This window comes from Hevea brasiliensis, chromosome 14, assembly GCF_030052815.1.
Source record: "Hevea brasiliensis isolate MT/VB/25A 57/8 chromosome 14, ASM3005281v1, whole genome shotgun sequence".
Classification (NCBI taxonomy): Eukaryota; Viridiplantae; Streptophyta; class Magnoliopsida; order Malpighiales; family Euphorbiaceae; genus Hevea; species Hevea brasiliensis.
The window spans coordinates 32,068,963-32,096,853 of NC_079506.1; the positions used below are offsets into that span (position 1 = coordinate 32,068,963).

General features: G+C 40.2%; 1 pseudogene; it reads right to left on the bottom strand.

Moving 5' to 3' along the window:
• Positions 1–1,551: 1,551 nt before the first annotated feature.
• On the bottom strand, positions 1,552–14,800 carry LOC131172939 (uncharacterized; annotated as a pseudogene).
• Positions 14,801–27,891: the final 13,091 nt, after the last annotated feature.

A 27,891-nucleotide genomic window follows, 5' to 3' on the forward strand; every position in this document is an offset into this window, starting at 1 on the left:
GAGGTTGATAACAGGAAATGTAAATTGTAGGTAATTAAAATCAACTTAGATCAAGGAACCAGAGGTTGATAACAGGAAATGTAAATTGCAGGTAATTAAAATCAACTTAGATCAAGGAACCAGAGGTTGATAACAGGAAATGTAAATTGCAGGAAATTAAAATCAACTTAGATCAAGGAACCAGAGGTTGATAACAGGAAATTTAAATTGCTGGAAATTAAAATCAACTTAGATCAAGGAACCAGAGGTTGATAACAAGAAATTTAAATTGCTGGAAATTAAAATCAACTTAGATCAAGGAACCAGAGGTTGATAACAGGAAATGTAAATTGCAGGAAATTAAAATCAACTTAGATCAAGGAACCAGAGGTTGATAACAGGAAATGTAAATTGCAGGTAATTAAAATCAACTTAGATCAAGGAACCAGAGGTTGATAACAGGAAATTTAAATTGCTGGAAATTAAAATCAACTTAGATCAAGGAACCAGAGGTTGATAACAGGAAATTTAAATTGCTGGAAATTAAAATCAACTTAGATCAAGGAACCAGAGGTTGATAACAGGAAATTTAAATTGCTGGAAATTAAAATTAACTTAGATCAAGGAACCAGAGGTTGATAACAGGAAATTTAAATTGCACTTACAAAGCAAGCCTAATCCGGACACAAGAAGTTCTTCCCCAATGAAGTGTACTTAACAGAATCTCAAAAGCCAATGATGAATGGAGGACGAGTTGCAAGACTTGACCTATGACCCCATTTCTTCAAATGCCCCTTTTCCTTTTTTTTTTTTTTTACTTTCTCCCGAAAAGCGCCCTTGCGGGTTTTCACTTCCCCTTCGTCTATATGACTAGAAGCGCCCTTCCGGGTTTTCACCTCTATTTTTTTTTTTTGGATGCCCTTTCGGGTTTTCACCCCTATTTTCTTTTCCTTTTGTGTACCCTTTTCCTGGTCATTCCCTGCAAATCTCATAGTAAAGTACGTGAGGTTATCAATTGTTAAATCCTAATCTTATGGCAAAATTTTAACTGATTAATAGCGCATTAAATAACGAGAAGGATAGTATTAAAGAGTGAGTAGACAGGAAAAATAAAAGCAGAGAGAATAAAGTATAACTTTATTACGGTTTTAGGAAAAACAAGGACAGGGTTTCAAAGAAAAAGGGTACAAGGATAGATCTCACATATTCCTTATGGTTGGTTTTGAAGTCTTTTAACTGCCATTATTTCAAGTTCTCTGAAGCCTCATGCCGTGACAGTTTCCTCTTCATCCCCGCTTTCATGCCCCATTCCTTATTTCTCCCTTTTTGTTCTTGGGATGCCCTTTCGGGTTTTCACTTTCCCTTCGTCTATATGACTAGAAGCGCCCTTCCGGGTTTTCACCTCTAGTTCTTTTTTTGGATTCGCTCTTTCAGGACGCCCTTTCGGGTTTTCATCCTTCACTCATTTTACAGAAAAGCGCCCGTTCGGGGTTTTCGCCTTCTTTCACACATTTTGCTAGGAGCGTCCTTTCGGGTTTTCACTCCTACCTCCTTTTTTTTTTTTTTTTTTTTTTAGGCATAGTATCTCTTGACGATGTCAGCATTCACAGGTCTTGGAAATTCTTCACCGTCCATGTGGGTCAAGATCAAGGCTCCTCCAGAAAATGCCTTTTTAACCACATAGGGTCCCTCGTAGGTTGGTGACCATTTGCCCCGGGGATCGTTTTGATTTGGTAGCACTTTCTTCAGAACTAGGTCCCCGGGTTGGAATTTGCGTGGGCGAATGCTTTTGTCAAATGCCCTAGCCATTCTCCTCTGGTATAATTGCCCATGACATGCTGCTGTTAACCTTTTCTCATCCAGCAATTTTAACTGATCCAACCTTGACTGGATCCATTCTGACTCATCAATCCCTGATTCTTTCAGAATCCTTAGGGAAGGAATTTCAACTTCAATAGGTAATACTGCTTCCATCCCGTAAACCAGTGAGTATGGAGTTGCCCCGGTTGAGGTTTTTACAGAAGTCTGGTATGCGTGAAGAGCGTAGGGAAGCATATCATGCCAGTCCCTATATGTGACCGTCATTTTCCGGATTATCCTCTTGAGATTTTTGTTTGCGGCTTCCACCGCTCCATTCATCTGGGGACGGTATGGGGAGGAATTGAGATGTCGGATTTTGTATTGATCACACAATCTCTGAATCTTTGGACCATTCAGATTCTTGGCGTTGTCAGTGACGATTTCATTGGGGAGACCATGCTGGCAGATGATATTGTTTCTGAGGAATTTGAGAAATGTGTTCTGTGTAATATGGGCATATGACGTGGCTTCGACCCATTTAGAAAAATAATCGATTGCTACCAGGATAAACCTGTGCCCATTGGATGCCTTAGGGTTGATGGGACCAATCACATCGATGCCCCACATTGCGAAAGGCCACGGTGAGACGAGGTTGAACAACTTGTGAGGTGGCACATTTATCGGATCGGCATAAATCTGACACTTATGGCACTTTCGGAAATACTCGATGCAATCCTTTTCCATTGTAGTCCAAAAATACCCACGTCGCATGATTTGCTTAGCCATCATGTGCCCATTGGCATGGGTTGCACAATTTCCCTCATGAGTCTCAAAAAGGATTTTCTTCGCCTCTTTTGCACCCACACATCTCAACAATTCGCCGTTGGAGCTCCTCTTGTATAGGGTTTCTCCACTGGGGAAGTATCCCAATGCTAATCTCCGAATCATCCTCTTTTCGTTTTTGCTCGCCCCCGAAGGGAATCCTCTGGTTTTGCAGTAAAACAAGATGTCATGGTACCAAGGTTTACCATCAGGTTCTTCTTCAATCATGAAGCAATAAGCTGGCTCATTCCTTGCCTTAATCTTTAATATCTGAGTCATCTGCCCTTCTTCGATTTGAGCCATAACAGCTAGAGTAGCTAAGGCATCAGCAAATTGATTCTTGTCTCTACTAAGATGAGTGAAAGAGATTTCTTCGAATTTCTTAATCAGCTCCAGTAAGTACTTCTGATATGGGATCAGCTTCGGATCCTTAGTTTGCCATTCTCCCTTGACCTGATAAATAATTAGGGCTGAGTCTCCGTATACCTCCAACTTCCTGATTTCCATTTCGATGGCAGCCTGTAGACCCATCACATAAGCTTCGTATTCCGCGACGTTGTTGGTGCAGTCAAATCTCAACTTGATAGCTATCGGAAAATGTTTCCCATCCGGGGATATCAATACAGCTCCAATTCCATTACCAGACAAATTGACAGCTCCGTCGAAATACATTTCCCATACATCGGCTGGCCCCTCTTCTTCGCAGTCTACTTCATTAATATGGTCATCAGGGAACTCAAAATCCAGAGCTTCATAATCTTGGATAGGATTTTCTGCTAGGAGGTCAGCGATCACGCTACCTTTCACCGCCTTTCGGGTCATATAGACAATGTCATATTGGGAGAGTATGACCTGCCACTTGGCTATCCTACCTGGCACGAATGGGCTTTCGAATACATATTTGATAGGATCCATCCTGGAGATGAGCCATGTCTTGTGATTCAACATGTAGTGTTTGAGGCGATTTGCCGTCCAGGCTAACGCGCAGCAAGTTTTCTCTAGGAAAGAGTACCTCGACTCGCAATCATTGAACTTTTTGCTCAGATAATAAATAGCTCTCTCTTTTCAGCCAGTATCATCATGTTGTCCCAAAACACATCCCATCGAGTTCTATTGGATTGCCATATACAGGATCAGAGGCCTCCCCGCCACGGGTGGAACCAATAATGGTGGGCTTGACAGATACTGCTTGATTTTCTCGAAAGCCTCTTGGCAAACTGAATCCCATTGAGTGGTGTTGTTCTTTCGGAGCAGTCTAAAAATAGGCTCGGCCTTAGCGGTGAGATTGGAAATAAACCTTGATATGTAATTCAATTTTCCCAGGAAACTGCGCACCTCCCTTTCTGTTCTTGGGGATGGCATCTCTTGAATAGCTCGAACCTTGTCTGGATCTACCTCTATTCCCTTCTCGCTCACTATGAATCCCAATAATTTCCCTGACCTAGCTCCGAATATGCATTTGGCAGGGTTTAGCTTCAACTGATATTTCCTGAGTCTCTCAAATACTTTCCTCATCACCTGCACGTGGCTCTCTTCTCCCCTAGATTTGATGATCATATCATCCACGTACACCTCTACTTCTTTATGCATCATATCGTGGAATAATGTGACCATAGAGCTTTGATAGGTGGCACCGGCATTCTTCAACCCGAGAGGCATGACCCGATAACAAAATACTCCCCATTGAGTGATGAAAGCGGTTTTCTCTTTGTCTTCCTCATCCATTGGGATTTGATTGTACCCAGATGCCCCATCAATGCATGAACACCTGCCCAATCCCGCAGCATTGTCTACTAACACATCAATGTGGGGGAGAGGGAAATCATCCTTTAAGCTTGCTCTATTAAGATCCCTGTAATCAACGCACACCCTAACTCTCCCATCCTTCTTCATTACCGGGACAACGTTAGCTATCCATTGGGGATATTTGACTACTTCCAGGAACCCAGCATCATACTGTTTCTTGACTTCATCCCGAACTTTGAGCAGTGTGTCAGGATTCATTCTTCTTAGTTTCTGCTTCACAGGGATTGTCCCCGAAATAAGGGGAATTTTGTGCGCCACTATCTGGGGGTCCAAACCAACCATATCATCATAGCTCCAGGAAAATACGTCCAGGAATTCTCTAAGCAAACTGATCATATCTCCCAATTCTTCACTCTCCACTACCTTAAGTTCCCTTTTTACTTTTTCAGTGCCTAAGTTTATGGTGCGTGTTTTGTCTCCACAAGGCACTAGGGAAGGTTCATCCTTTTCACCTTTTTCTTCTGTAAGATCTTCCTCAGAATCACTTGAAGTAATGGCAGTTATGGGGATTTCAAAATTAACCAAAGGAATTTCTGAGTCTATTGAATTATTAGGCGTTAATTGATGAATGGTCCTGAATGAATGAAAATAGAACATATTATAAGGATGGAATTCAAAAGGAAAGAAAGAGAGAATTGGATTTAAAATGTGCTATTAATTCATTAATATTTATGCCATAAGAAAAAGGTCCATTTACAGAGTTACACTTGCCACCATGGACAAAATGATCAAGTGTAGATAACCAAAGGTACTTTACTCGAAATTGAGTACAGGGATGTCCTCTGCTGTCCAGTTGTCCAGCTCTTGCCCCTCAGCTATTGGCGAGACCAGAGCCTCATACAAGGAATCTAGGTGGATGACATCAATGGATGGTTCATCAGGTGATTCTTCCACATCTGCCGGATTTTCAATGACTGGTTTAGTGAAGATCTCCGCAATTCTCGGGACTACCTTCCTTTTTCCCATTTTCTGGTCAAATCTTTGATCCCGAAGCATTTTCCTCATCCAGAATCTCCCATCCATAAGGGCATCTTCCTCATAACCCAAACCACAACGGCCTACCTTCTGGATAGCCGATATAGGTTCAACGATTCCTTGCAATGCGGTTCCCAAGCCTTTGCCCTCTTGATACCCATTCCTTGACATTACTTTGGCCATCATAGCCATAGCCCCCTCATTTCCGGTGTCTTGTAATTCGAGGGCCTGGAAAGAACTTTCCAACGACTCCTCAGCAGCTTCCACGTAAGGAAGTGATTGTGGCTTTATGACTAATATGGCTTCTTCCCCTCTCACCGTGATGATTTTGCCGTCCATGATGTACTTTATTTTCTGATGCAAAGTTGAAGGAATAGCATTTGCGGAATGGATCCACGGCCACCCCAGCAACATAGAGTAGGCCGGTTCAATATTCATCACTTGGAATGTGACGTTGAAGGTACATGCACCAATTTGAAGTGGCAAATCAATATCTCCCAACACTTCTCTTCTGGTACCGTCAAAGGCTCTTACCACCACAGCACTTTGACGTATATTTGATTGATCGACTGGCAACCTAGCCAAGGTAGCACTGGGCAGTACATTGAGAGCTAATCCGTTATCAATAAGGACCTTGGCTACTATACAACCCTTACATTTCACTGTCACATGCAGAGCTTTAGTGTGCCTTAAACCCGCAGGGTCTATCTCGTCTTCCGAGAAAGTAAAAAAACTGGATGCCTGGATTTGTCCCACTATCTTCTCAAACTGCCCCGGTGTGATGTCGGGGTTTACAAAGGCCTGATCCAGGATTCTCTGCAAGGCTTGTCGGTGCACTTCTGAGCTCAGGATCAGCGATAACAGTGAAATTCGGGCAGGTGTCTTTCTCAACTGCTCCACCACATCATACTCACTCTGTTTCATTATTTGGAGCAGCAGCTCTTCCTCTTCTTTAGGTCCGGCAGGTTTTACTTCCTCCGTCTTCTCAACCACCTCTTCTGTATTCTTTAGTGACTCTCCCATTTTTACTTTCCCTTTCCTCTTTTCTTTCTCTTCGTTCCCGTAACACCTCCCACTTCGAGTTATGAACTCGACTTCTTGCTCAAGCGAGGAGGATTTTGTGGCAGCGACGGGCTGAAGATTAACTTGGGGAGTAGTACTGGTGGTAGGTCCGGCATAAATCATTTTAAAATGCTCATGAGGAGTGAAACATGGTTTTGGTGGTGCCGGAGGTGAGGCAAGATTAGTAGCTGATGTACTGCTCGACGCTCCTTGAGTGAAGACTTGGAAATTATAGTTCCAAGGCACAGCGTGAGTATTGGTGACAGGGAGCTGAGGCGGAGTTCAGATAACCGTTACTGGCGGTGAGGCTACTGGGGGTGAGAAGGTGATTCTGGGTTTAGAGGTAGAAGCATTCTGGCTGTATCTAGTTGTGTTCACTCCCCCTTCCGTCTTCGACCTTGTCTGGCATCTCAGAACTTTGAGGGATAACAAGTTCTGAACCTTTTGCTTGAATCCCTCACAGTCCCGCAGCTCATGATCAGCTGCCTCTCCATGGTAAGGACATCCTGTATCCTTTACTGACCCTGATAACTGAGGGCAAAGGTAGCCTTCCCTCATTGCCACGGCAAAAATTTCCTCAAAGTGAGGAATCAGCTCGTCTACCTCCGGTGTCGACCTTTCTCCGTCAGACTCTATCATATTTACACCATTGCCCGCATTATGGTTGGGCAATGGGTTTGAGGTAACATTGGGAAGGGAACCATTTCCCTCAATTTTCAGCCACCCGTTCCGGATTAAAGCGTGCACTCTCCCCCTGAGTGCTCCGCAGTTGTCAGTTGAATGCCCTTGTGCCCCTCCATGATACTCACAACGGGCAGTGGCATCATACCACCTGGGATATGGAGGCTGAATTGGGTCTAGGGGAATTAGTACTATCTGGTTTATACCGACAAGGTATCGGTATATTTCACTGAGCGGGAGGGGAAGAGGTGGATCAGGGTTTCTTGGGGGTCTTGGGTTGTTTTGTGGTGGTCTCAGTTGAGCAGGAGGAGGAGATGGTCTAGGTTGGTAATTCGTAGCTGGGGGATACTGTGGGCGCGGGTGTGCATAATTCGGGAAAGGAGGCGGAATGTTTGCGATGGTTTAGCCATGAGGGGAAGGATATGGCCGGTAGTTATTTTGGGGAAGTGGGGAGTAATTATTCTGCCGGGTGATGGAATGCACATCACCCTCCTTTTTTTTGCCAAAATTGGCAGTCTTCTTTGCAGGGTTCTCAGCCAACTCCTGCAGTCGTCCCATTCTTAAATTAGCTTCAATTCTCTCACCAGCCTGGATGATGTCTGAGAAGCTGTTGGAAGTGTTTCCAATCATCAAGTTGAAGTAAGGAGCTTTCAAAGTCTCGATGAACAGAGAGCATAGCTCGTTGTTGGTCACCGGGGGGTGTACTTCTGCCGCCTTTTCTCTCCATCTCTGGGCATATTCCTTGAAGCTTTCCCTGTCTTTCTGCACCAGGTTCTGGAGGTCCCTCCTTGTGGGGGCCACATCGCAATTAAATTTGTACTATTTTAAGAAGGCATTAGCTAAATCCTTCCAGGAGCGCAGTTTGCTCCTGTCCAACTGAATGCACCACCTCAGGGCTGCCCCGGAGAGGCTCTCATGAAAGAAGTGGACTAGCAGTCTGTCATCATCTGTCAGAGCGGACATCTTGGCGATATAGGTGGCCAAGTGAATGCGAGGGTCTGAATTCCCAGTGTACTTGTCGAAATCAGGGACCTTGAACTTGGGCGGCACCACCACATCAGGAACCAATCTGAGCGATGCCACATCGACTGAACCATACATATTCAGTCCTTCGATCGCTCTCAATCTCTCTTCTAGAGCAAATAGTTTCTCGTTTTCTCTCGTCTTATTTTCTCCTCCTACTGCATGAAATGCTCCCCCAGTTGGGAGATGAGGGGTGGAGTGAACTGGAGGGATTAGAATTGAAGGGTATGGGTTAGTGTTTGAAACGGTTGGGTAATGAGAGTAAAGTAGGTCATTATTCATGGTAGCCGGATTGACAGTGATTGTCGGGTCCGGAATAGGTGACTGAAAGGTAAAAGAAGTTGAAGCTTGGTGAGGATCCATTGTTGTAGGAGGCGGAGGAGGTAGTGGTAAGTTAGGTTACAAGCGAGTTTATTCAGGACATTTCCCTCATTAGTCTCATAAGTTCTGAGACCTGATCCTTCAATTCGGAAACCTGCCCTTGTAGGTTCTGTACTTGTTCCTGATCTTCCATTATCTTATTTGTTCGAGATCTTGTTAAGTACACTCGCTTGGGTTGAATCGTGTGCTTGGTCAGACTTGCCTTGCTTGAAGCAATGTTGATTTTCTGTAGGGAGTAAAAAAAGATTTTTAATGAATTTCGAATTTCGTAAAAAAAACTAAAGGTCCTGGTCCCGACGAAGGATACAGTGGCATTTGGGAGCCAGAATGAAATCTGCGAAAGGATGATTGCATCAACTTTATCATGGCATCATTCGATAGTCTGACTGTGAATGACCGGATTGAATGCGCATTTATGATACCTGTTCATATAGCGCATTCAATTTTTCACATAACCCTAGCGAGGGAGTTCCTACGGGAGTCATATTATTCATTCACAAATTTGCTAAACAATGGTCCAAAAATCATTTCATTAACTGAATAATTTATACATCGTATTCTTTACATCGGCCTAGGCTCTGGGAGGTTTTTTATAATGAGATGACATTTTCTGAGATACTCATATAACCTTTCTTCTTGTTTGGCAGGGTCGAATGCTTTCAGAGCATACTCGGAATCAGGTAATAGTTCTTGTTTTCCCTGTGCTATCGTTCTCTCCAACTGGTCAACATTCTCTTTCAGCTCTTGATAGAGAGCAGCTTATCTTTCTTTCTCTTTCCTTTCCTTAGCACACTCTTTCAAGATATCGTTGATGAGTAGTGCCTGTTCTTTCAATTCGAGCTTCTTCTTTTTGTTTTCTTATTTATACTCTTCAACGAGTATCTCTTAGTATTTCATCTTTTCCTGAAGCTTACTATTCAGTACTTCTATTTCTTTTACCTCAGCTTGGAGAGAGTCTTTTTCCTTTTCCCACCGCACCTCTTGCTCTTCGAACCCCATCTTTCAGGCCCTTGCCTCTTCCCTGAGTCTTCTCGCCTTTCTTTTAAGGTTCTGCTGTTGGTCCTCCAACTGTTTTATTTGTTCTTGCAGTTGTGAGTTCTCAGTATTTGCCTTTTGTAGTGAGTCGGCCAGACGATTATTAGCTTCTTCTAATAGGACGTTTCGGCGAGGGTCGCTGTCTTCGAATTCTGCAGTTGAGTGTTCTCGATCCCTGTCAGCCCTCCATTCAAGATAATCGTGTGTGGCACTTGGACCTTTAGGCGACCTCTCCATCAGAGAGATGCTTTCCCAAGATCTGCGAGCTATCTTCAATCCTTCCTCTTCCTTGAGCTCATGGTAGAAATGACTCTGGTGATATTCTTCAATGTTGATTCTGGACTGTGTTGAGCCAAACTGTCTCATTACCAATGCCGGAGTGTAACTTGTGTATCCAGTTACTCCGATTAGGGATACCGATTGATTACCTCCCGTGCTGATCAAAATGGATTGACTTGACATCCACAGTTTCCTCCAACAGTAATCATGGCTATTGAAACTCAAAATCCGTTCCCGCCACTGCTATTCATTCTTCGGACTAATTACTAACCGCGTCATCTTCTCAATGAGAGGCTGGTCAAGGTACCAAGTCAATCCCTTTGTCTCCATAGGACACATGTGACTGATAATCCAGAGGTACAATAATTGAGAACAACACTTAATGGACCCTTTGCCCTGTTGTCTGCAGTAGGTAAAGGTTAATAAGGTCTCCGCAAGAATTGCCGGTATCGGATTGACCTCTTGCTTTTCTACTGCCCAGAATACTTCCACCGTGCTGCAGGTTATGATTCCTGATGGTCCCGGGAACAAAATCAGGCCATAGATTCCCAAGGCGAGTGCCACTGAAGCTCGATCCCACTGTTTCTCTTGGATGTATTGATCTAACCACTTCTTGAGATGTGTCCAATACCAACCATGCGTGTTTCCTTTGACAGTTTCTTTTGACTTTACTTCTTCTGGGGAAGTACCCAACATATGTGCCAATCGTTTTTAGGTCTGCCTATGCTCGAGGTGTAGGTAGATCCGATTCTGCGTTGAGTAAGGAATCTCTAGTAATGCCTGATATTCTTCCATAGTGGGAACTGTATCAATATCATTGAAAGAGAATACCCCGTACTTAGGATTCCAAACTGGCAACATAGCCTTTAGTGCCGGGACTTGAACTTTGACTTGTATCAAGGTTGCAATCTTCCCATATTTCTTCTCAAATTGTGCTTTGACCTGATCGGGAAATAACTTCCAACCATTGGCCAGACCTTCGAAACTGTTCATTCTGACTTCAATCTTGCTTAGGTCTAATAGAGGAAATGAGCTGGTATCATTTCGTAGGGGCACTGAACTATTTTTGGGCCATGGTTTAGCATTCTGTCCTGATTTAAGAACTTCTTCTGCCGACTGACTCGAGGATGCCATGTTAAAATGATGCTTATCCTTTTACAGACCTTATTTGGGTGATGCCTACAGGAAAAACTTGTTAGCGGGATAAACTCAGGTAATCTTGAATTATACTGTTGACTGAGGGATATCTACACATTTATCAAAGTAGGAAAGTGTGTAGGTTATCTTAACAGTATAATTCAAGATTATCCTTAAAAACAAAATAAACGAGCAGAATAAGGGTAAGGGTAAGTATGCCCCTTTTGTCCTAAAATAAAGGAGAGTCCTAGTACCGGCAGGGTGCTACCTAATTGAATAGTTCTATCTTATAGGGTAGCTTGCTACGGCTTCCAGCTATCGTGATAGTTTAGCTCAAGGTCTAATTCTCTAAAAGCCACAGGTTCCCAAATTGCCCTTACTGTAAACAGTAGAGCCCCATTCTATCCCCCATGATATTGTCGGGAAAATTCCACGAGTATCACAGTGAATAGAACGAGTTTCAATTTGAGCAGAAGCCTTCACGGATACTAATGGGGTAAAAACCCACGGGTACCGCTACATGACCCCCTCCTACTTTCCTAAAATGGTAAGAAAGCCCGGGTATAGGGCTGAAGTGTGTGAGGACATCGTGTGAGTGTTCAGTGTGTGAAGGGACACCTTTACCTCTTCCCAATTCAGGGGGATTTTATTTTTCCATTTTTCTTCTTTTTTTTCAAACGAAGAGCACTGTAGGGAGTGAAACAAGCAAAACAAGCGAAATAGTTAGTAGGAATAATCAATAATTAACGCATAAAATATTGCCGGGTGAGCCCACCTAACTATAATTTGATCGAAAAATTAAATCTACTCTTGGACCTCTAGACCGGGGTTGAGTGGGATTATTCCCCAGTGGAGTCGCCAAGCTGTCGCAAGGTATTTTGCGGTCGCCTGAACGAACCCTCACCGAAGTGGGAAAGAGTGAGGAGTCGCCACTTTAGTTTTGAGGGAAACTAAAGAAAACTATTTGTGAAGATAAATTGAGATGAAACCACTTCAAGACAGAGATTCTAGGTTCGGGGTCCGTAAACGGGTAGGGAAGGTGTTAGGCACCCCACCTCGTCCCTTAATAAGGGTAAGTAGATTTAACTTTACATTCTTTATAAATTAGTTAGGAGGGCTTGAATGGAAATGTTAATCCTTTTAACAAAAGGAATATTTGATTTTTCACTAAATTCGAATTACCCAGATACAGAAGTAAATGAGACAACCTTAGTGAGTTATTATTGTATGTTATTTTTGTTTGAAGGCACTATTTAGTTAAAATTCAATTTGAGAATCGGATAAGAACTCTCCTCCGATCTCTTTTAGATTAAAATTAGAATTTTGGATCGAATAAGAACTCTTCTCCGATCACTTTTTAAAATTTGGATTGAGAATCGGATAAGAACTCTCCTCCGATCTCTTTTAAAATATTTGTTAAAATTTGGATTGAAAATCGGATAAGAACTCTCCTCCGACCTCTTTTAAATTATTTTGTTAAAATTCTAAGTGAGAATCGGATAAGAACTCTCCTCTGACCTCTTTTAAATTATTTTGTTAAAATTCTAGGTGAGAATCGAATAAGAACTCTCCTCCGATCTCTTTAATATTTATTAAAGTTTTAGATTTGAGGATCGGATAAGAACTCTCTTTCGATCTCTTTTAAATGTTTTTTTTTTAATTTTAGATTGAGAACCGGATAAGAACTCTCCTCCGGTCTCTTTTGAATATTTGTTAAAGTCTTAGATTGAGAGCCGGATAAGAACTCTCCTCCGATCTCTTTTATTTTAATGGGAGTCGGATAAGGATTTTTCCGATCTCTCTAAATTTTACCTATCGAGAGGACCTAAGGCTAAGGATTTTGACGTTCAAAGGGTGTCAAGGGGTCTGAGCAAGACTTCTTTAACTTATTGGTACCTTAGGACTGGGCAGGGGATACCAAACCGAATCCTCCGACCTTCCTATATGGTCATCTCACCAGCATTTTCGATAGCCGATCTATTTCATTTAGTTATCCAGGGTTTGGTTTTACTCTGTCTTAGGACGTCTTGCCCAATAATCTATTGAGTTGTTCTAGTGACTCGGCTTCACCATTTTCCTGGCTTATTATTTAGACCTTTCATTATTTCAAAGGGACTCTTAAGTTGCCGTTACCTACATTTCATCCAACCACTTATACATTACTCGGGACTAGATGACTTGCGTTCAGAAATAATAAAGATTAACAAAAGTATAGATTGGCCGACACGGAAACAAACTAGAGCACAACCTTTCTTTGTATTTTTCTAGCGTGATATGAACTTAAAGAAAATAACATGCATAAAAAGGAAAAAGGAAATACGTAAAACAAGAACTAAACTTAATAAAATGGCAATATGAACACCGACACATGAAGTCGAATCTAGTGAACTAACTACAGAATTACAAAACGTAATAAGATTGCAAGTTGATAGCCGGGAGACTAAGGTTCGCCTTGGAACAAAGGGTGCTTCACTAAATACAATCGAGTCAGAATTGTACCCGAGTTTAAATGAGATTGAGCATGGACGATGGAAGTGAAAATAATGATAACAAGGAACTGAAAAATGTGAACGCTACGGGATAATGAACGAGCTGAAAATGGAGAATTTCAGTGTTCATAATCTTTTAAGAAAACACTTCGGAAAACTGGTTTCAAAAGTTCTTCTTATGAAAGCAGAGTAACGATCTGAATTAAATTTCAGAGTTCTTCCGCTATAGTAACTACCTCATTTCTTTTTGTCCGTCCTCTGAACAGTTTTTCATGTAGGTATTTATAGGGACCGGGTGCTTTCCCTGAAGGGTCAGGATCTATCTTGAGGGAGATGGAGGGTCAAGATTTCAAAGGACATAATCCGAGGCTCAAAAATTAAAGAGAATCAGAACAGACGGCCGAGATCCCCTTCAGAATATTTGTCCTTTTCCTCCTCTAATCTGACGGTCCCAAATTCTCTTGTCCGGGGCGATCCAAAGGCTAGGAGTGAAAGGCACCGGTCTTGTCGTCTTCTTCTTTGATCCAAGGGCCCCGGGCTCGTCCTTACAAGTCGGATCAACGGTGGAGATTGGAAGGTACAGCGCTGTCATGACATGTTCTGGCACTTGTCAGTAATGTGGGCAATTCTGGAGCATGCGGTTGAGATTTTACCTGCAACGCTTTAACTACCTCGGCTCTGATTATGACGACAGCGGTAGGCGCCTTATTCTTTTTGTTTTCTGCTCTCTCTTCCTTTCCGATCTTCTTAACATGATCCTTCTCCGATCTTTTATACCGGCCTCCCTTCTTCCGATCTCTATCATTCCGATCTTTCCCTTAATCAGGCCCGGTCTGGTCAAAGCATTAATTCCCCTCGATTCCAGAAGCGTCCGCTTCATTTTCTGCTTAGCAATAAATGCCCGATTTTGCCCTATATATACCCCTGACAGAAGAGACTTTCCTCATTCGATTTTCCTCTCTTCCTTCTTACTTTTCTGTTCTAGCTGCTCCGGCAGTAGTTCCGGCCACGATTGTGGCTTTTGATCTTTTTCCGATGGACCTTTTTATTCTCCGACTGAAAATTTACGATCCCGGTGATCGAAGAATCGTAATGACCTTATCTGATGATTGCGAGAGAACTGGACTAACTTACCGATCTGGATCAAGGACCTCGATATTATTGACCTCGAATCGTTCGACCGATACAAACGGCGATTTCGGCGAAGAAGGCGCTAATATTCCCTTAACACGGCGCGCCTTGGCGTTCATCTGGCTCCTCCCCGCACTGGGTGTTCCAACAGCGGCTCGGTTTCGAGCAGTAACATCGATGACGATGTCTCTCATCTTCATGGGAGTCATAGTCACCCCATCTGAGCTGTACATCTATCCGATGTCAACAGCCGGTCTCCTAGTCAAACACATCTTTTGACTCAGCCAAGAGACTAGGCTTTGACATAGGCCTTTAGATGGGATGTTCCACCGGTCTCTAGAGATCGCCCAAATGATGTATTTTATTTTCAATGTAATCCTATCTCTAGAGATCACCGAAATGATGTAGTCCAATTTTAATGTAATCCGATCCCTAGAAATCGCCCAAATGATGTAATCCGATCTTTTGGAAATAAAGATTTTATTTTGTCAATTATCATCTTATTATTATTGCATTAATTATTTTCTGATCTCTGGTGTGTTTATCCGATCTGGTTACTAACTGAACAAACTTGAACCGATCCGTACTTTCAAACATTCGCCTTGATTAGCCGATCCCTAACTGGCCGATCTCTCCTTATGGAATTCTGGAATATTCGTGAGACGTGTCAGAACAGCTAGCGAGTCCCGCTAACCGATGCATTGCCTGGAACATCGTGAGCATTAAATGCTCGGACGAGTATAAATAGGGGTGGGGTTAGCCAGTTGCTCCCTTATGCCATTTTCTGTCTCTCGCGAACAACTTCAAAATTCTCTCGTTTTCTCAAGTTCTTCCGACTCCGATCAAGCTCCGGTAAGGGTTTTAATCCTTCTTTTAGTTTAAATTCTTTATTTCCTTTGAAAATGAGCGGTGCCGAAGGTCAGAGAGCGGCGAGCCCTCCTTCCATCCAGTTCTCGTGGTCATCTGATGAAGTAGAGGTGGTCGGGCCAAGCGCGCGACCTGAACCTCTTAGGGTCTCCGTTCCAGCTCGGGGACAAGCGACATCATCAAGACATGTGCCTTCTTCAGGGAGAGAGAATCTTCCCATGGACGAGCTGCCATCGGTCCTTCAAGAGACCGATCTGCAGTTGTTCAGCCAGGCGTACAATATTGAGCCTGATTCATATGAACTTATCCGGTGTCACGGCGATCACCGTGCCGATCATTTCTTCGAAGAGAACGACATGATTATGGTATACGAAGAACAGTTGAAAGCCGGGCTGCGGTTCCCTCTTGACGACTTCTTTAAGGAAGTCTTAAAATTTTTCCAAGTGTGCATAGCCCAAGTTCACCCGAACTCGTGGCGGATCTTAGTAGCCTTCCGAGGCCTCTGCCGAGCTAAGGGATTCCGTCCTATGCCTACGGTATTCGCCGAACTGCATAGGTTAACTCGTCGAAAGGACGACGAGTACTGGTTTTTTCAGGCGAAGCCACATTGCGGGCTCTTCACCGATCTGCCCTCCGCCCCAAAAAATTGGAAGAACCGCTTTTTCATTCTAAGGAGCAAAATTCCGAACGGCTTTGAGGGTTTCCCTCGTAGCTGGCTACACTAAGGCCCCTTAATTCCGAAGCGTCTCGTGTTGAATAGGGAAGAGGGTGCAATGGTGATGGAGTTGAAGGAGCAGGCGTCCAGAGAAAAGTTCTCTTGTTTGGATGCAGTGACTGCCGAACTTCATCACTGGACAATGGAGTTGATCACCGGCAAAGATCGCGGGCTTCAGCTCTCTGACCTCGGCATCGGTATTTTCTACATCTCAGATCTCAGGACCTTAGCGATCTCACTGACCTCTTCTTTGTGCAGGTATGGCAAGCGGCGAAGCCTCCAAGGAGAGCCGGAAGCGAAAGAGGGAGATCTCCCGGAAGGTACGAGAGATGAAGTGGGCCGAGGAGATGCAGACACCTCGTCGTGAGCCCGGGGAAATACGAGAAGGCTCGTCTCAACCTTCGGGACTGCCGATCCCCGAGGTGGAAGTGATCCGATCTCCTCCTCGCCGGGAAGAGCTGCCTCCACCTCCTGCAGTTGTTCCGGGCGTGGAAGGGGGTCCTTCCCAACAACAGGTGAGGCCCCTTTCTCGCGGTGCCCAAGTCTTGGTCCATTCACTGGAGAAAAATCGCACGGTTCGAGAGAACCCTGGTTTCGCCAAGGTCCTGGCATCCTCTATCTGTCTTCGAGAAGATCGGGATAGGCTGTCTCCGGATAGCCTTGATGATATCTTGATCAGATCTATGAGCCTGAACGTGGAGTGTTTGGTGAACCAGCACATGGTCCGGGAGAAGGCGCATCACCTGGGTAAAGAGGTCGAGAGGATAGGTCATGAAGCAGCTTCCCTCCGATCCCAACTATCATCCGCTCGGGACTACATATCTCAACTTGAGGGGCGAATGAAGTACTATGAGGACAAGCTGGCCAAGCAAGCTCATGTTCTGGCTGAACGGGATCATGCTCTTGGAGAAGTTCAGGCGCTTTGGGCCGACGAAGCTGCTCAACTCGCTCACCTTGCTGAGGAGCTCAAGGCGAAAGAAGAAGAGATGGTGACTGGAGTGGCCGGCGCTTATGTGAATGCCCACAAAGATCTCCTAGCTGAGCTCAAGAAGCGTTACCCTGAGGAGGACTTCTCCTGGATGGCCAACCTGGCTCCCGAGGATGAAGGTGAGGAGAGTGAGGAGGAGGCTGAGGGTGAGAGGGGAGACGGACAAAATGTAGATCAGGCTGGGGGTGATCCTCCAGCTGAATGACTTGTACAAATTCTTGAAATGAAATGAAATGAAATGCCTCTTTTGTTCGATGAATGGTTGTGATCGGAAAATTTCTAAAATATTTGAACACTTGATTGTCTGAGTATGTTGAAATAACTGAAAGTGATTATTAACCTAAGTGTGAGAGATAGGAAAACACAATGAGCTTGAGATCGGTAAGGAACCAACGCTAAACGGGACTTAATTAAAATTGGAAATTTGGCTTGAACATTTAAGATCGGGATCATCATTAAACCAGAATGGAACCTTTGATTATTCCTAAACTTTTGAAAGGGAGATCGGCAATAAAACTGGTAACAAAGATCTAGTGTCAGTTCAATTTCATTTGTCAAAAGAGATCAGGAATATACTTGACTGGTCAGGAGATTCGACAATGGGTTTGAGAGATCGGTGAGTGATTTAATAAACCGGTAAGGCTTTGACTGATATGAGGCCTTAGCATTGATTCAATTCCTTTTGAGGAGAGATCGGAAATGTGGTTATCTAGCAAAGAGAGATCGGGAATGTAATTGGCTGTCAAAGGGAGACTTAGTACTGGGGATCGATTTCAAAGTTTATTGATTCTGGGGATCGGCCAAAATATGGTGTCGACAAGGGCCTTTAATAAGAAGGTGAAGCCAAGAAAGATCAAAGAGGTAGACATGGTTTTGAAACAAGCTCGACCCATCCCTTTTGATCCAAGAGGAAAGTTTAAGCCAAATTGGGATGTTCCATACATAATCAGAAAGATCTTGCCAGGAGGTGCTGTAAGAATATTAGACCTGGATGGAAATGAATTTTAAGAACCAGTCAACTTAGACAGGCTCAAATGGTACTTTGTGTGAGATAAGCCCGCTAGCTAAAAACCTATAAAAGATAGTCTAGGCAAAAGTAAGTGTAAAAAAAAAAAAAAGAAAAAAATGCTTGATTGAAAACCTACAAAAGACGATCTAGGCAAAATAAGAGTTGAGAGAAGATCTAAATGGAAAACCTAAAAAGGCCATTCAGTAGGTTATAAAGTTTATTTCTAACTTTGGAAGGTTAAAAATTTGGCAAGACTAAATGTAAGAGGGAGTAATGGTATACCTGAATAAATAAAGAAGTTTTTAATTGCATTAACCAGGAATAGATTTTATTTAATTATGATTGTGAATTTTTGTATCTTAAGGGATACATCAATTGATTAAGTAATTGAACTGCATTGTTTTGATTTAATCTATGTCTTGTGAGCATGACAGAATAGGTGCTTGATATGAATGCCATAGTAATTGTCTAATTTAAAAAAAAAAAGCTCGCCAGGTGGAAAACCCAAAAGGGCATTTCAGGCAAAAGTTAAGGCACAAAGAATGGAGTTCATGGAAGAGAAATGAGTCAAGGCAAAACAAGATTTTGAAATAGCTTTAGAATAATGAACCATGGGGAGAGAAAAAAAAAATCAGAGAGAAAATGTATTGTGACCTTAAGGAAGTCATTTTAGTAAATAGTTTTTCTCAAAAATTTTGAAGTTACCAGAAAGTTTTTGCAAAAAGAGGTCCCTCAGAGGACTAAGTTTTTTTTAGAATCTCCAGTAAAATTAGCATGCCCATGATAGGAAGCAGCATATATGAAGCACTGAAATCATAGAGAGAGTTTTTAGAGATCCAATCATCCTATTTTTTTTTCAAATCATGAATTAGATATATTTTGGTAAGTCTTTAAACGTTGTTTAGGGCGCACGACATAGTTGTGTAAGGCATAGAAGAAGATGCATCAACATGTCACCTGTAGGTGTGTAAGGCGTAGAAGAACATGCATCACCATAGTTTCAAGTATCGAATTATGAGGGGGGTTTGATTCTTCCTCAGGATAGTGAGGGGGATACGTAGGTAGTTTAGGACCGCCGTCCTAAATACAAACCCACAACATTTCATGACAAATGTTTTTTGGTAAGTCCTTAGACGTTGTTTAGGGCGTATGGCAGAGTTGTGAAAAGCGTAGAAGAACACGCATTAATATGTCACCTGTAGGTGTGTAAGGTGTAGAAGAACATGCATCACCACAGTTTCAAGTGTCGAACTATGGCGGGTCTGATTCTTCCTCAGGATAGCAAAGGGGATACAAAGGTAGTTTAGGACCGCAGTCCTAAATATGAATCCACAATATTTCAAATCACATAGTTATCATTGTCATAGGACCGTAGCTAGTCTTATGACACAGAGTGTATCGACCGAGCAAGATGCACTCGATTTTCACATGATACAGTTATCACAGTTATGAGACTGTAGCTAGTCTCATAACATAGAGTATGTCGACCGAGCAAACTCGATCCTTATAGCCAATGTTTCATAGTTATTAGAAGATTGAGTTTCACTTTGACGAAACTTGAGCAATGCTTTCGCATTGATTTCAACTTTCGCCAAAGTAAGGGGCAAACTGTAAACCCTTATTTTTTGATGAGTATGTGCATTAAGACTATGGGAAATCCGATGATGAAAAATTATATGACTATAAGAGGTAATTGGAGGCATGGAGCTGAATTATTAATTCCGTAGCATGATCTTGAAAAAAGAAAATAATAAATGGTTTTTTTGAAAAATTAATTTAATTAAATTTAAATAAAATTTTGGTTTATCTAAATTTAATATGAGTAGTTCTTAAATGGATCTAATTAAGTTTAATTGAGCTCTATGGGCATAAGAAAGCCTAGTTAAGAATTTTAAATAGGACCCACTTAATTTATTTTCTGAAAATTAAAATAAGAAAATATCTTTTTCTCTACCCCTCTCCCATACAAACTCTCTCTCTCCCTTGGCTCCACTCTCTTCCTCACTCTCTATTGGTGCTACCCCTTTATTCTCTCTTTTTATTGGTTGAAACACCTCACTTATATCATAGTCTCACTCAAATTCCCTAATCCCAGTTATTTAAGTTATCTAAACCTTATCACCCTAGGACTCCAAACCCTACCACGCATCTTTCCCTCTCCCATATAAACTCACTCTCCCACTCAGCCTCACTCTATTCCTTGCTCCTTATTGGTGCCACCCCCTCTCCCTCTCTTCCTATTGGTTTAAACACCATACTCATATCCTAATCTCACCCAAATTCTGCAACCCTAGTTGTTCAAGTTATATGAACCTTATCACCTGAGGACTTAAAATCCTATCTCACCTCCCTCTCAAAACCCTATAAATATCCTACTGGGGAAGGGGGGGGGGGGGAGATATTCAGAAAATTCATAACTGTTTAGGTATATTTTAGAGCTCTAGGAGATTTAAAGAGATATTCAAAACTCTTATAGTTCTTTTCTTTTCTTCAAGAAGATTTTTTTTTGCATGATTTTTCTTGAAGGTTAGTTTTTGTCATTTTCTTTTCAAGATCTATGCCCTGTAATATTTAATTCTGTGCTCCTTATTTTCTAATTTATTTTGCATGTTCGTATAGATTATGCAATCATGTTTAATTTGAGAGGATACACAACTCTGCACATACTCAATTTTTTATTTCTCATATTTTTATTATTTTGTGTTATCTTCTAAATCTGTAAAAATTTTAGAGAAATTATATTCATATTCTGCATGAAATTTTATTAATTTTAGGATCAAGAATCACTGAAAAAGCTTTTGTATTTTGTAAGTTATGGCTGTTTGAATTTAGGGTTCTTGCAAACCATAATTTGCAGAATATCCGATTTATGAAGCCCATATCAACATTATTTCTTAATATTTTTGTGTGAATCTAGTGTCTAAAATTAAGTTCAAAATCATGTGAATCTTTTCCAATTAGCTTTGCATTCATATCTATTGTGGTTGATGAGTTATTAATTTTACAAAAAAGTAGTGTGATTCTATCACTAAGAAAATTAACGATTTATGTAGACCATTCGGCTAAGGTTTTGCTTTATCTATAAATTTTATGGTCTTGTATGATGTTTATCTGTCTTCTATAATTTTTTTATGATTTTTAGGCATGTCTAACTATTTTTTAAAAATTAAATTTCTTACTATTATCAATCTGTCAAAATCTGAGAGTTGCACGTTTATGCATGTTCTTGTGTGTTCTTAGGTTCTAATTGATATTTGATCTATTTTTTTGTGTTCTTTTAATTTAAGAGCTGTTATGAAGTATTTGGATCATGTTAGAAGACTTAGAACATTAGGTAGTTATAACTGATTAAGAATTATAACCCCTTTAGGATACTAGAATAAGAATACAATGTGAATTGTTATTAGTATTTTTTTATTTTCTTTGTTTCCTTTGTTTTCTTTAGTTTCTTTATTTTTTTTTTTTACAAACAAAATTTGTAAGTAGCCCTAAGATAAGTACCAAAGAGGATATTTGCGTAGAGCTTACATGGAGCTAAATGGGAGTAAGCTAAGGTTATTATTGCCATACTAGAACAGAAGGCCCTTTTTAAGGGTAGCTTACCCAATGGTAACTGCAATTACTAATAAGTAAATAACCCTAAATTCTTAAAATAATTGTTGACATGAAAATATAGAATAATAGGATTTTTATTTGGTAAATTAAAATTAACTTTGTTTTTAATTTAACTGACTTTTGCATGTAATTAATTTAAGTAAATACTTGATAAATTAACATTAATCTTGTTTGTAAATTAAACTAACATTGGCATGCAAAATGAATATAATTTAATACTTGGTAATTGTAAAATAAATTTACACATTAGAAATCTTCATTAGGTTGTGATTGTTTGGGCCTTATGTGGTATTAGAATAAATTACACATGTACATAATTAATTTAGTTTAATTATTCTTAGGGCAACTTAGTAAAAAATTAGTTAATTATGTTAAATAGAAACTTAGGGGTATTTAAAATTGAATTTGTTTGTAAATTAAATTCTCAATAATAAATTAATTTTAGTCATCTAGTAAATATCATTTAAATAATTAGCAACCCCATAGATAGGAATTACTTGTGCATGAAAATTATTTGTAAACAACAACTCTTTTGTAAATTACTTGTATGTGTAGGATTAGAATTGCATTTTTAGGGTAATGTTTAATAGAGGAATAATAAACAAGACTTCTAGAAACATTAGTAGAGGACTGCCATTCAAATTAACGAGGTTAGACCAGGCGTAAGGGGTGCCTAATACCTTCCCCATACGTACCCACTATCCCGAACCTAGACATTGGGCTATGGTAATGACGGTTGTGGAAACTCTGCAAGGAGTAAGTTGCCATCCATGACTCTCAGAAGAAATACTGAATATGTTTCGATTATTACTCAGGTGGCGACTCTTGTTTATCTATTCCTTCATGGCATAAATCCTTAGTACCGTAGTAATGTTATGGGAAGACTATACTTACCACTGATTTGATTCTATTAGGATTGTATGAAGTGCATGTCTAGAAAATACTATCTAAAGAGGTTGTACTTAAGTGAGGCCATTATGACTACTCCATCTTTCTTGGGCATTACCTGGTGTATTTTATATAATTCTAGTGGATGATATTTCACCTCACACCTTACTACAACCCCCACCCTACACATCCAGTATAACCCCTGATCTCAGTTCTGTTGGTGCACATTCATGTCCTACCTTCCAAATATGAAAGACCAATTCCTATCATTGGTTTTTCTGATACTGGTGCCCATAAAAGCATGATGAATCCTACAGTATTGCCTGATGAAGCATAGATGCCTTATTCAGAATTTTTCGAAGTCGCAGATGAGAAAGTATTTCGCACCAATCTCATTACTAAAAAGCCCATTAGAATGCATTTCTTTCCAGACCGCACCATATAGACAAAAGTCATTAGATCAACTTTGCTTGATAAAGATTTATTGATAGGATTTGATGTGTATCAACAAGCTCAACATCTTCAAATCCTTCCTACCAGCTTAAACCACAAAAGGTCTTTTAAAACCTTCACCACTGTTCCAAAAATGTTCACCTTGTCTGAAGTTCCAGAATAATTTATCAAATACAAAAAGCTACCCATGCCATCCTGTGTAAAATCCCACGCTAACTTTTCTCATCCAGCACCTTTGTGGAAAAACAGAGATTTCTTTATTAAGCTTTCTTTGAAGCTTAATGAAGATGTCAACCCCACAAAGGCAACTCATCCAAGAATGACTCTAATAGAGCTCCTGCTGGCTCAATAGGAATGCCAACAACTGCTTTAATAAGGCCTTATTGAGCCCACCAGTTCAGGATGGGTTGGTCAAGCCTTTTATGTTGAAAAAAGATCAGAAAAAATTCGAGAGAAAAAAAGGCTGATCATTGACTATAAGCCCTTAAATCATTTCTTAATGGATGACAATTTTCCACTTCCCAGGATCAGTTCTATATTCACTCATTTACAAGAAGCACATATCTTCTCAAAGTTTCATCTTAAAGCAGAAATTTGGCTATAAGACAGCATTCTGCATTCCTAATGCTCAATATCAGTGGACCATAATGCCTTTTGGGCTCAAATTTGCTCCCTCACTATTCCAAAAGGCCATGGTTTGAATCTTTGAGCCTATTCTTCATAGTGCTCTGATCTACATTGATGATATTCTATTATTTTCAAAAGATAGTTTGGCCCATAAACAACTCTTGGCCCAATTTTACTCTTTGGTCCAACAATATAGGATTATGCTAACTGAAAAAAATAGCTACCTAGCCCAAACTGATATTGAATTTCTTGGAATGAAATTTGAAAATGGGATGTACCAGCTTGGACCTCACATTGCCCAAGACTTACTCAAATTCCCATATACAAATCTCACTGTAAAATAAATTCAGCAATTTCTTGGAATTATCAACTATCTTAGAGACTTTATCCCTCATGTGTCCGAATATACTAGTCAGCTTTCTAATATGCTAAAAAAGAAGGCCCCCACTTAGGATAATAAACAAACCACGGCTGTAAAGGTTTTGAAGAAAATAGCTCAAAACCCCCCTCCTCTAAAAATTCCAAGCATAGGAAAAAGAATTCTCTAGAATGACGCAAGTGATGAATATTGGGGGTGCTATTTTACTTGAAGAAAATGATGGAAAGCGACAAATTTGTGGTAATGCAAGTTAACAATTCAAAGAGTTTGAAAAACACTATCACATGATCTATAAGGAGATCTTGGCCATTAAGAATGGAATCAATAAATTTGAGTTTCATTTTATCGGCCATCATTTTCTGATAATGATAGACAAATCATCTTTTCCAAAGGTCCTTCATTTCAAAAATAAGACTCTTCCACAACCACGATTATTGAGGCTCAAAAGCTGATTTGATAAATACGATTACACTGTCCAACATATAAAAGGGCATCTCAACCTCATCCCAGATCTCCTCACCAGACCACCGAATATTTCTTTACTCAATTCTCTTCAGACAATTCCTCTCATCTTTGTGGCAGACTCCTCCATCTCCTCTAAAGCTCTGATACCACAGTTTCTCATTCCAGCAATAGAAACATTTCCACTCGGATGTGCACCAACAATGACCCTGTCCCAAATTATTGAATTCGCAAAAAACAATTTGTACCATTTTCCAAACCTATCCAATATCCTCAAATAACATAAAGACAACTAGACTCAGTTCTGTCCAGACGTTCCATTCCTCACAGTTTTCTGTTTCAGTCCCTCAGAGAACTTGCTCCTTGAAGAAAAATGATTCTTATGGTGCATGATTTCTCTTTATGCCGTTGGTTTTGAAGTTCCCACCATACCCATGTATTATTTCCTAAATGACAGGAGCAATAAAAAAAAATCATCTAGAATTTTCTTGAATGGTTCTAGCCAATTCCTCAATGGTGTAATGATCTAAAAAAAATCATCAATCACTATGGTTTATGGCATAGATCATCAGACGATGGTGAGGAATTCTGCTCACTGTTCATCATGCATTGACCTTTCTTTAGAAACCCTGAAGGGATACTCTGGACTCAAAATTCAGCCAATGAATACCTAACTTATTACAAATTTATCACTACAAGAGACACCTCCACCATCCTCAGAAAAAAAAAAAAAAATTATCGCCTATCTACATGAACTCAACCACTTCAGGCCTAAAGCTCAAATTTTGGAATTAACCTCTATAGGTTTGAAAGCAAAACTTGAAGCAGTTTCAGACTATAGTTCAGAGATTTGGTAAGATTCACAGGATCCAACAGATATGGACATCGACACCAAACCCTTTGATGAACCCAAAAGCTCATGGAAAAGAGATTTTTATGGCAAAGACATCGATTATGATGACTCATATTATTATAATAATAATTTGAGTCACAGTCAAAATTCCTTCTAAAAAAGAACTCTTCCAAACAGAACCAAAGGACACCCGAAAAATCTAAAATGAAGCCTGTAAACTATTCTGGCATAAGCTTCACGGTATTTAACCCGTGACAGATGCCCTCACCAGACTGTCTCTCTGAAGCTAAAAAAATATGCATCTGTATAATTAATTTTAGTTAGATAAGTCCTATGTATAATTAATCTTAGTCAAATGAGTCATTTGTCTTTATTTATGACCTAGTTAGGTATAAGTCATGTGCCTATCTAACTGATTCTTATCTTATCAAATGTCTCCTCCTAACTATTAGGCAGACATGTGTTTGTATAAAAAGTAGTTGTAATAGTTCTAGCTCTCCTCCTATAAAAAGGGAGCTTGGGTTTCATTTAGAGTAAGAGTTACTAAGCAATAACATTCTCGTTTCCTTATCCTATCTTATGATGTTCTAAATTTCTCTCCCTCTCCTAAAAGTCAAGAATTCTATCTTATTCATATCATCCTCTACTAAGGCATGAGTATGCTCTACACTTACCACTCTTAGTGGATCCTATGTATCAAAAAATGCTAGTTCATTGATCCATTGCGATGGTCCTCTGAATCTAGTTCTGTATAATAATATAAAAGGACAAAGCCTTTAGATTTGTTTGGCCATGGTGGCTTGTGGTATCTCAGCACCGCATGAGTATTATTAAGCTTAATCCAGGTTTAGGGGGGGCTCCCAGCCAATGATGGTATCACAGCGTAGACTTCTATCTAAGAGAGGGATATGAATAAGATTTAATTTGAGATGAGTAAGGAGAATCAATTAACCATGAGTTGCACAATACCAATACCATCTTCTAACATCATTATTTGTGGAATTGTGCACAAATGAGTGTTCCCATTGCTCCACCATAGATAGAGAGGTCTATCCCAGTAACTTAGAGGGGTAGAAGACCTGCTAGGACAGAAGCGGCTAGTACTTCATAGAAAGTTGCTTTTGAGACAGTTGAGAGGCCCGAAGCCAGAGTAGCACCACTTGTATATGCCTTGAAAGCTCGGGAGGAGCCGGATCCAAACATTGAAGAGGCGACACGGGCAAATGAAGAAACGAGGAGGTAGCAATTTCCTCAGCTATTTACATCAGATAAATTTCAAGGATGAAATTTCTATTTAGAGGGGAAGAATTGTAACATCCTTACTGTAGGCAGTTCTGTGCATTTTACTATTTCGGTGACTAAGGTCTGTTCAGACAGCTAGAATATATAGAACCACACTTAAATCAGAGTGAGGAATCATAATTAAATCAAATAAAGATCAATTCAGGGTGTTGAAAAATAAAAGAAGTGAAGTAGGAATCGATTAAATGAGCACAAGTCCCGGTGATGGGTGACCTCACTGGGAAATGACAATGAGTTTGGTGTAACTCTAAATTCAAGCAAAACCTTATAAGACCCTTAATGAAGACTTAATTAAGGGAATTTCTATGAGTTAATAAGCCAAGAAAATGAAAAAAAATATATGCACAAAGCAAAGAAAGATAAGGAGTTATTGGGTGTTACGAAAAAAATAGACATAAACACGGTAAGGGTAAAATTTAATCAATTAAATTTAAAGGTCCAATATTGAAAAAAAAATAGGAGTCATTAAATTAATGAAGCTAGATTAGTTTAATTAATTGAGATTATGAAAATTAAAAATAATTATTAAAAGTCAAATTATAATGATTATAAACTTCAAAATATTTATAATTTTGCCATTCTCTATATTTACAATATTGCCATTAAATATTAAATTAATATATAAATGAATTATTGAGCTGAAATTTTCAGACTTCCTTTAACCTCATTCCCATCCATTGTTCTCTTTCTCTTCTCTCTCAAATTCCACCATTGATATATCATCATCCAAGCTCCTAAACACTTACCTACCTTTATTAATTTTGTTGGAAACTTAGAGAAACCTTCATATCTATCCTTAAAGTGAAAAAAACACACTAGAATCTCAAGCAAGAATTCTACCAAGAAGTGGTTCTATAATTTTGATTGAATTGAAGGTTGATTTAGGCTAAGGAGAGCTTGAAGACAAGGTTAGTGCTAAAAGTCCCTATCAATTTTGAAGTTTTATGAAATTTTGTTAGGGTTTGCTATAATTAGGGAGTTCTCATTTATGCTCTAATTGATGCAATTAGATTTTAATTATAACTCTTGGATGTGTTAATTATTTGAGTATGTTGAGATGATATCAAATTGGTTGATGGAAAGTGAAGTTATGTAGTGAGCTTGATTCTGGACAGCTTGAGTCTAGTATGGTT